At 35.7% G+C, this 10,061-nt stretch overlaps 1 non-coding gene across 1 annotated transcript; it reads left to right on the top strand.

The window, feature by feature from the left end:
• Positions 1-1,335: 1,335 nt before the first annotated feature.
• Positions 1,336-1,417, top strand: TRNAS-UGA. Its single transcript has one exon. It is a non-coding gene; the product is annotated as a tRNA-Ser (tRNA).
• Positions 1,418-10,061: the final 8,644 nt, after the last annotated feature.

Below are 10,061 nucleotides of genomic sequence, written 5' to 3' on the forward strand. Positions count from 1 at the left end.
TTCCTTAAATCACAATTAAAATCTACCACAAATATTATTTCCATAGTCACTCCTACATAATTTAAGATTTTTTAAAAATATTTCTTCTCTTTCTTTTTTTAGTAACATATGCATAACTTGTAATAATCCTATACACATTGTTTTTTTACCTTATATCTAACACTGTTATTCTATCTAATTCCACTGTAGTATAATCTTAGACTTTTACTGTTTCATTACATAACACACAAATCCATGAACATTTATCTTTTCCCATATTCCAAACAATATTTTTACCCCATAGTTCTTTTGTCTGTAACTTTCCTTCTTCTGTTAATATTCTTGTATCTTCTAAAATAATTATATGCATATCACCATTCTAAACACCTAATCTTCTTTTAATATTATTTATATTATTAACATTTATAGAAAAGATTTTCAGCTTTGTACAAGTTTGTTGTCACTACTATCTTGCCATTTGCCTTTTTCTATTTTTTTTCACGATCACACTTTTAAATTTCTTTTTTTCTTTCACCTTTTTCCTATTGAATTATTTTTTCTTCTCACTATTTTCCAGTTTATACCTTCTTCTTCAGCTTCATTATGTTCACCTTCCTCATCTATTATTTTTCTTTATTCTCCCATTGTGTTGCATCCTGTTCTTCATATTCATGTTCTACACTTTTTCTATATTATACACACCTTGTATTTGTTCTTGTTCTTTCACTTGTATCTGCTTGTCACAATCTACCCAAGCATGTCTGTTTTTTCCACATTTTTTTCCACACTAAATCACATTTTTGTGCTTCATGTCCCATCTTTCCACAATGAAACATTTCCTTTTATCACAGTTACTTATTAAGTGATCATCCTTCCCACAGAAAAAAATATGTTTTTGGCTGGTCCCTATATCTGAAAAAACCTTTATTACACTTGGAATATGCAGTTTTATCATTTTCCATTTTCAAACTCACAGCACAGTCCCATCCCCGAGACCAGAGATCTCTATCATAGTATATTTTTGTAGTGTCCATAACTTCTTTGCGTGCAGTCATTAAGCAGTCATTTAATGCTTCTTTAATAACTTCAGTTTGAAATTGTCCAACAATTCTTATTTTGTTTCTCTATTAAATATCTGTACTACATAAGAGTTTCATGGATTGCAGTCTTTTTTTTTCAAACTTCTCTAAAAAGCTTTCCATATCCTGCCCTGTCTCGAATAAAATGTCACAGTAAGTCTCTTTATTAAGATGTATAAAGGCTCTTACCTCTTTAGGAGAAGTTCCCAAGGTAGCAATTAACATAGCCCACACCTTGTACCTCTCAAGTTCTTTCTTTTGTTTGTTGCTAAGCTACATAATTGTGGCTGAGTGGTTAAGGTGGTGGACTTGAAATCCATTGGGGTTTCCCTGCACAGGTTCAAATCCTGATGTTTATGGTGCGGCTGTTTTATGTAGGGTGGGAGGTTGGCATAATAGTTAATGTGTTTACCTTACAGACATGAAGTGCAGGGTTTGATTCTCAGGTGGAATAATTGGCTAGGTTAAAATGGCCCACAAGGGCAGTTTGCCTAGTACTAATCTATGACAATTTTATTTTTCACCATCTCTTTTTCTCCTGCTCCCACTCACTTGTTTCCTTCTTTTTCCATTCTTGCATATGGTTTTTTCTTTCCTACAACTTCTCTCACCTCTTCTGCTTGTATTTTATCCATGATTGCACCCCAAGATGCTTCCACTTCACTTTCTGGTTCTCTGTGGCTCATCATTTCTTTTAGATATATATCCCGCAACCCCGCCCAAATGGAGAATTGTAATTATACATTCCAATTTCAACCCATCAAACAGACCCTTTTGAAAAATATATTCCGAGTCCTGTGAAGGTTCAACAACCTTCATTTCATCATCCTCCATCTGCTTATCCTTCTTGTCCAATCTCGCTAACTCATCCACTCTTCCATACTTATTTTGCTTTAATGACTGATAGCTTTCCGATATGACTATCTTCTCCAGATCCCTTTCTTCTACTTGTTGATTGACAATCTCCTCATGCTTGTTCATCACCTCCATTTTGCTTCCAGCTTCTCCAAGCCACTTACACACTTGCTCAGAACTGAGAGCAGAAGTGTTACAACAAAGCAAGTCCCCGTTTGCTGTGAGTAGGGGAAGTTCCCTGATGTTTTGCAAAAATGTTCCCTCATAGTATAAATACCATCTCAAGACTCTACTGAAAAGAAATCAATAGCTTAGTGAGATTAACCCAGTCAGCAGAAGATGGATGGATGGATGGATGGATGGATGGACAGCTAGATAAATAAATAAATATTGTTACCTGGAGCAGTATTAATGATTTATGCTCCATGCAGAGTACACTTTTGGACTTTAAAAAAAGACCGAACAGGTTCATACTAGGCTAACTGCCCTTGAGGGACATTTTAAGCCTAGCCAATTACCCCATGTGAGAATCAAACCCTGCACCCTGTATGGTAAACACCTTAACCATTATGCCAACCTGTAATACTCAGGAGAACAGAATCTACTGAATGGGTCAATAGTGTTGGTAAGAATCACTAAAAACGATAAAACAAAAACTTGTATAGACCATCATGAATTCAACAAATGGATTAAGATGGATCATATAATTGCTTTGCAGAATTTATCTGAAAAAATGGTTGTCACAATGCCCAGTGTCAAGGTTATCACAGTGGTAGATGGAAATTAGATTTCTAAACAAATAAAAATTGATGAAGTAAGCTCCAAGCTGTGTATGTTAGATATGTCCTTGAGAAGATATTTTTTGACAATCGTTTTTTAGATTTCATATGCAGCAGAGGTGCTTCAACATCAGGTAGCTAAAATTATTCCGGGAATGTAAGGTGTTAGGAATATTATTACTGAAATTTTAGATTAAGGTGCTACAAGGCAAGTGTGTGATATTAGTTTAAACAAAAGAATGGATTAAAGTCCCAAGGTCTGAAGCTCAACAAGGCCAAATATCAGACTAGTGCTATATCCCTGTAGTTCCTGACCCAATTAGTGCAAATAGATTACAGTCAATTATTGATAAAATACATTGCCACAGTGAAGGCGCAAACTCCTACTGATAAAACCTCACTGCTTAGGAATGGTGCAGTGCCTGTTAAAGGTTGTATACCACAGTTATCAGAGGAAAATGTACCTTAGGGAAGCTGCTAGTGCATGAAGTTGTATGGACTTGGAAAGAGGATCAAGCTAAAAGTTTTAATCCTCGTGGTATCAAAGTGATGCCATTCTATGTGTGTAAGAAAGTCCCCACAATTGTTAAATTTAGGGAAAGAAGTGATACCAAAGTACAGTTTGAAATACAAATTATTTCATGAAAATCGATATATGTTCAGATGCATTGTTACAGTAAATTATACTGAATCTTACCATCCATAACAGAATGATAGCACTGAATGCCTGCATCAGAATAACTAAGGTTCCAGGATGATGAATCAAAGTAATAATGACAGGTCCAGCTGCATATCTTTAATAATACATGGTTAAACTTTTTTAAGAAAGATGCTGCTGGTAATACCTTATCTTTGCTTTCTGTCTTAGGTTAGAATGTAAAAAGGGGAGTAACTATACGGTATGTGTGCTGATCTACATGTGCATATATGCACACACACACATATCCCTGTCAACAGTAATGTGTTACCAATAAGTACGGTCATATATACCATAGTCATGGATCAGGGTATTTATTATATTTTGACAGTTTAATATTAAGTTTAACAAATACACAAATTACTCAGTGTTTAAAGAGGCTGGATGTCTGCTGAGAGTGCTGGCAAATAAAATTGCAAAACCAACTGAATGATATGTGAAATTTTGACACCAGGTAACAACAGGTTTTGGCTCTTGGATATGACTATTTACTGACTGAAAACAGCATTTCTGAAATATCTTCTTTGTTCACTATTAAATGTGGGGCCATAAAAGAGCAGCTTTATGTGCTAATGTAAAAATGAAATAAATACTGTCAATAGAAGAAAATATGTTTGGCTTATCCATCCTAAAAACTCAGCATATCTTGTATAAAGGTGGAAATGAATGAAAGTAAATGGGGTGACTAATGCAGAACATGAAACATTCCTACATCTTCAGCACTTTTCATTATCTTATGTTAAAAAAATACAACAACCCTCATCATAGTTTGGACACAGTCAGTACTGCAGTACAACACATATGTGTTTCTTTTCAAACAGCCACATGGTGTGGCACCCTATGGGGAAGTCAGTATACTTGTCCGATCATTTCATGGACTGTCTGCTCCTGTGCTATTCTGCAAACCATGGGATAGCATTGGCATGGAGCAGAAAGCCCACAAAAATTTGAATAATGGTAAAGGGAACATCACAGTGCAGAACAGAAACAGTGGCAGTATCATGAGGTAAGTTTTTTTTTTAATTATTATTATTCCTAGCAGGCAATCAGATATAGACTTTTGGGGCTGGTGTGCCAGAGTCAAAACTAAGTTAGGGTGAAGAGTTGGTTGCCCCGAGAGCAAGTTGCCATGGGGCACAATTGGCAGGTGACAATGGTGTCGGAGTGTAGTACAGCACAGCTTTATGAAGCTGTGAGAATGCTGTCTTCATGTAAAGTGGAGCTTGAAACATATTTTACAGCTACAATTTTATTTTATTTTATTACAGTTATGCATCTGAGATATACACTATCAACCATGTAACTATAATTGATGAGTAGGGTTGTTGTTGTCTTTCGGCTTTTCCGGTTAGGGGTCGCCACAGCGGAACTCCGGTCCGCTAATGATTGGCAGTAGATTTTGATGGTGCTGACTTGCCAGCCCGACAGCCAACCTTCAACGAAGGCACGCCCATTCACGCATTTATTTTGGAAAGCTACTCGACCTGTGGGGAGGACATGCAAACTCCACACAGAAGACACTCCCTGCACTTCAGCCAAGAATCAAACGGGAGAACCTCTTGCTCTGAGGCGACAACGTTACCGCTGCACCACTGCGGTGGGTAATATCTTTAAATGGAAATGACTGCTCTCATTTTTTTTTTTTTTTTTTATAATTTTTTTTTTTTGGTCCCCTATTAGCATTCAACTGGCCTAACTCCCAAGTACCCTACATCCACGCCAGATCTGCCATCTAATCTACTTACCTCCAAGACTTAATCCAGTATTGCTGGGTTCAGTCATGGGTCCTACGATAATCCTGTGGGGTTGGCCATCTTTGCATCCTTCTGGAGAAGCTTTCTTTTATATACCCAGACCACTGTATTCCCTACCTTCCACTCTTGACTATGTTTGAGAGCATTTCTCCTCTTTGGACTACAACTCCCCTTAGGGAGCATCATCGATGAATACCCTCCCACGCGGTATGGGTGCACCCATCCCTTCCTGTCTGTCCATCAGTTAACCAAGCTGCTCATAGAATCTAGGTCACCTGGGACATACTTAGAGCATTATCCCTCTATGTCACTACAGCACCATGACTGCTCTCACTTGGCCATTATTCTGGCTTTGCAGGACTAAAGTGATGTTTGGAAAGCAAGTTGCATGATTTAATTGTGACTGTTTATGTGAAACAAAGTTGCAATACATTTGCTATGCCAAAATTTTTTATCACAAACACAGGTCATTTTCTGCAGTAATATTTCTGATTTTTACGTGATCTGTGAATTGTTGAATGAAATCTGCTGCAAAAATATCTATATGGTTTTAATTATTTGCCTTTATTCATTACACTGAAGAATGAAATTCATTGTTAGGCTTGAATTGTGTAATAATAGCCTAAACTGTGGCATTTAACAATATATTTTTGTAGTACCTTCTTTGTTGCCTTCAGCAACTATGAAAGAGTAGACATTTGTCAGTTCAGAATAGCCTGTTTTATTTGGAGTGATGTTTAGAACTGACTGAACTTCAGGATCCATTATGTGGTTATTCTTGTATATTACTGTGATCATATTGCGAAAAACATTTGCATTTAGTTAAATGTTTTTGCTCCATGACTGAGTTTGTTAGCCATTCTCCGATGCATGGCTGATTTAATTCAAGAATTGTTATGACAATACCATCAGTACATCATTTTCAACCCCTCTGTTTTTATCCCACTACTCCTGACCTCATGTTCCCTGCATCCTATAATCCATCTCCACAGCTCCCCAACACCTTGTAGGTGACCTGATGTGACCCAAAGAAAAGTAAATAAGCTGAAAGAAATAATCTAGGACTTGGAAGGGGACAGAGCACCACTGATATCAGAAGACAGTAGAAGGCTGACAGAGAGAGAGAGAGAAATAAAAAGCTAAAATGGCAAAAAAGAAAAACTGGATGAACTAGAAAACTTAATGATAATAGGAGTACCAGAACAAGTCCTGGAAACAAAAGTAGAAATGTAGACAGAAAGTATTTTTAATGGATTGTGTTCCAGAAGTACTGGTATTCACATATATAGAAGCAAATAGTTGCTACACTTTATACCCTGTCTGCAGAGAGCACTTCGGAGCTCATGCATTTCTTTAAAAAAAATCTTATTTTTAAACTGTAATAAACTAGTTGCTACAAATGCAGAAAACAGTTGCTGCAGTTTAAACCATGCCTGCATGGACCACTACAGTGCTCAGGTTTTAGTTAAAAAAAATGTTTTTGTTTTACTTTTTAACTGTAGCAAACTGTTTGCTACAATGTAGCAAGCAGTTGCTACAGTTTAGACCACACACAGAGCACTACAACATTCAGGTTTGATTGCAAATTCAATACCAGTTTTTAAAAGACAGTACTATATTAAAGAATAATCAGGATCAGATGATCACACCTTCTACCAACACTTTGTGCTCATGGCTGTTGCCCCTCTTGCCCCACCCTAGCTAAGCTATTGCTGTGAGATACTTAAACAAAAATGGGTAATAAATTTATAGAACAAACATGAATCATTCAAATGACACCTCTTTTAAATAGATTTCAAATAATTTGACCAATCAAGAGCGAGTGCATTTTTCAATTAAGAAAAAACCATGGGAACCTTAAAACAGCGATATGTTTTACATTATTAAATACTAGTCATTGTTTTGTAGTAAACATAATAAAGCATAGCAAATGAAGTTCACTGAATGTAATAACCTTCAAGCAGTATATGCAAGTAAATTGTGCTTTGCTTAAAAATTAGTGTCAATGTGTTACCAGCAGCCTAGGTAAAAGAAAAAATATATATGTGTATATTTGTGTATATACAAATGAAATATTTGTCTCATTGAACAAATTTAAATAAATCAAGAAGTAAAATTACTCTCTATAAAATCAGAACAATCCATTATTATACTAATAACTAAATAAACAAATAAATGATTACATTAACGAAGAAGTTAGTTCTACTATTAGTCCAAATTTTAGGACAAATAAGCAGAGTAGCAACACGTATTGTACTAGTTTTTTGTATACCTTCTCCTTGGATTATCAATTAATCAAGGGGATTATTAATAAAAACTGGGACATAATAAAAAGTGAAGGAACTCTTCTTAATGTATTAGGTGATAGGCCTAAAATCACTTATAGGAGAGGCTATAGTTTAAAAGAAATTTTGGAGAAGAACAAGCCAAAAAGGGCACAAAATCGACCATCAGGGATGTTTAAATGTGGCTTTTGTGCCCAATGTAGACACATTAAGGTGGCAACACATTTTTCTATTAATGGTAAAGAATATAAAGTCAAAGACCACTATAATTGTGAAACTAAATTGGTCATTTATGCAGCATTGTGTAATTTTTGTAACGCGTTCTACATTGGGAAAACGGAATGCAAGTTAAAAACTAGAATATATGAACATATTTATGCCATTGCTAAGCAAGACCACACTAATGCCTTAGCTAGGCATATTATGGAACACAATGACCACCGTTTTAGTTTTATTATTTTACAGCAGATTATTCCAGACATCAGAGGTGGCCCTTGGCAAATTCGTCTCAAAATAGACGAATTACTATGGCAGATTCGTACAAGAGCACACATTACCCCTGGTATTAATGATGCCCTTTCTATTAAGTGTGTCTTGAGATGGCTCTCTTATAATAGGTAATACCTTTCAACTATCGTTGGTGCTTATGCTTTTATGTACTATTATCTCTTGTTTTGTGACTATTAGAGTTGTTTGCGATGTCCCTTAGATTTGGGTACAGCACATGTGGTGACATCCTAGTTATTTCTAGTCCCTGTGTGCAGTTGAATTCTCTACTGGAGTTTTTTATTAGCTTAAACTTCATTAATGTAATCATTTATTTGTTTATTTAGTTATTAGTATAATAATGGATTGTTCTGATTTTATAGAGAGTAATTTTACTTCTTGATTTATTTAAATTTGTTCAATGAGACAAATATTTCATTTGTATATACACAAATATACACATATATATTTTTTCTTTTACCTAGGCTGCTGGTAACACATTGACACTAATTTTTTAAGCAAAGCACAATTTACTTGCATATACTGCTTGAAGGTTATCACATTCAGCGAACTTCATTTGCTATGCTTTATTATGTTTACTACAAAACAATGACTAGTATTTAATAATGTAAAACATATCGCTGTTTTAAGGTTCCCATGGTTTTTTCTTAATTGAAAAATGCACTCACTCTTGATTGGTCAAATTATTTGAAATCTATTTAAAAGAGGTGTCATTTGAATGATTCATGTTTGTCTGATGAAGGCAGAACACTGTTTCTGCCGGCGTTACTTTACTTGGATTTTATTAAACATTTTCAGTTTTTAGCCTGCTCTTATCGTGTTCCAGCTTGCTTTTTTGTTGTTTACTGGGTTTGCGAGTTTTCAAGTTGTGTAATAAATTTATAGGACTGATAAATGAAATTTACAATGAGTCAGTGACAGGGGTAATGATAAACAGAAGACTGTCCAAGTACTGAGCAGTGCCATGCAGGGGTACATTTTCTTTGCCTTTCTCTCTCTCTCTCTCTCTCTCACTCTCTCCTGTCTGGCTGTCTCTGTTTCTGGAGCTCTTCACAGGATTCCTAGAAGGACTGTCAAAAGAGGTGAGAAAGAAGCTAACACAAATAGAGGGGAGAGCTAGAGCACAGTGAGGGTTAATTATGTACATAGATGGTTGCATGTCTATTTTGGAGAACATTAAGATGACCATAGAGGAAGCGGATGTCAGAAAACCAGATACAGTAGTCCATAAAAGGAAGATAAAAGTAGCATTGATCATTGAAAATGCTACACTCAGTAACAATATCTTACGTACAAGAAACACAAAGTCATAAAATGCCCAGATTTGCAGGCAGAAACAAGGGCAATGTGGAAGAAGGATACCCAGACAGTTCCAATAGTAGTAGAAGCCACATATCTTATAAAAAAGAATTTACAAACCTACATAAATGTGTTACTGGTAAATGTAACTCCTTATTAATTGCAGAAGGAATCAATGCTGGGCACATTGCTGGTGCTGCAAAGAGTACGTCTGGCTAACATCAAAGACTGAATCAATAATAATTTCATGAACTTTAATCATACTTTGACTTAGGAATGGGGTCCATTCTCGTTGTGGTATTTAGAAACCCAAAAGACTTGGAAGAATTGAAAAAGAAGAAATAATACTAGTTTTTGTAAGGTTTGCAAAACCCTCAGGGCTTAGATGAAACCAGAAAAAGACTGTATTGGTCAAGATGAGAGTGGGAAAAGGAAAGGAGTGTGACACTTTCAGGAAAAGGAATACCCTAAACAGCTGGAAGATATCTGGTGCAGAATAGATAGAAATACAGAAGAAACACATATTGGACCCTGCAGTAGTAGCATTATAAAAGGTGGTATATCATAAGAAGACGCACCTTAAGTGATGCATTGCAAATGAATTTGGAGAAGGAGAGAGAGAAAATACAGGGGATACTGGAGTGTGAATTAAAACATACACAGAACTTGGTAAAGTCAATGCAATGGTGATACCCCCAGTTGTAAAACATGTAATAAGAAACCTGCTAGTGGACCCAATGGAGGCCAAATTACTAAAATTACAGAATTATTTTGAAGGGTGAAAAGCCAAATGCAAAGGAAAAAAGATTTCAAAAATAAGTTAAGAT

Source organism: Protopterus annectens, chromosome 5.part1 (assembly GCF_019279795.1).
Source record: "Protopterus annectens isolate FY-2018-M chromosome 5.part1, PAN1.0, whole genome shotgun sequence".
Lineage (NCBI taxonomy): Eukaryota > Metazoa > Chordata > Ceratodontiformes > Protopteridae > Protopterus > Protopterus annectens.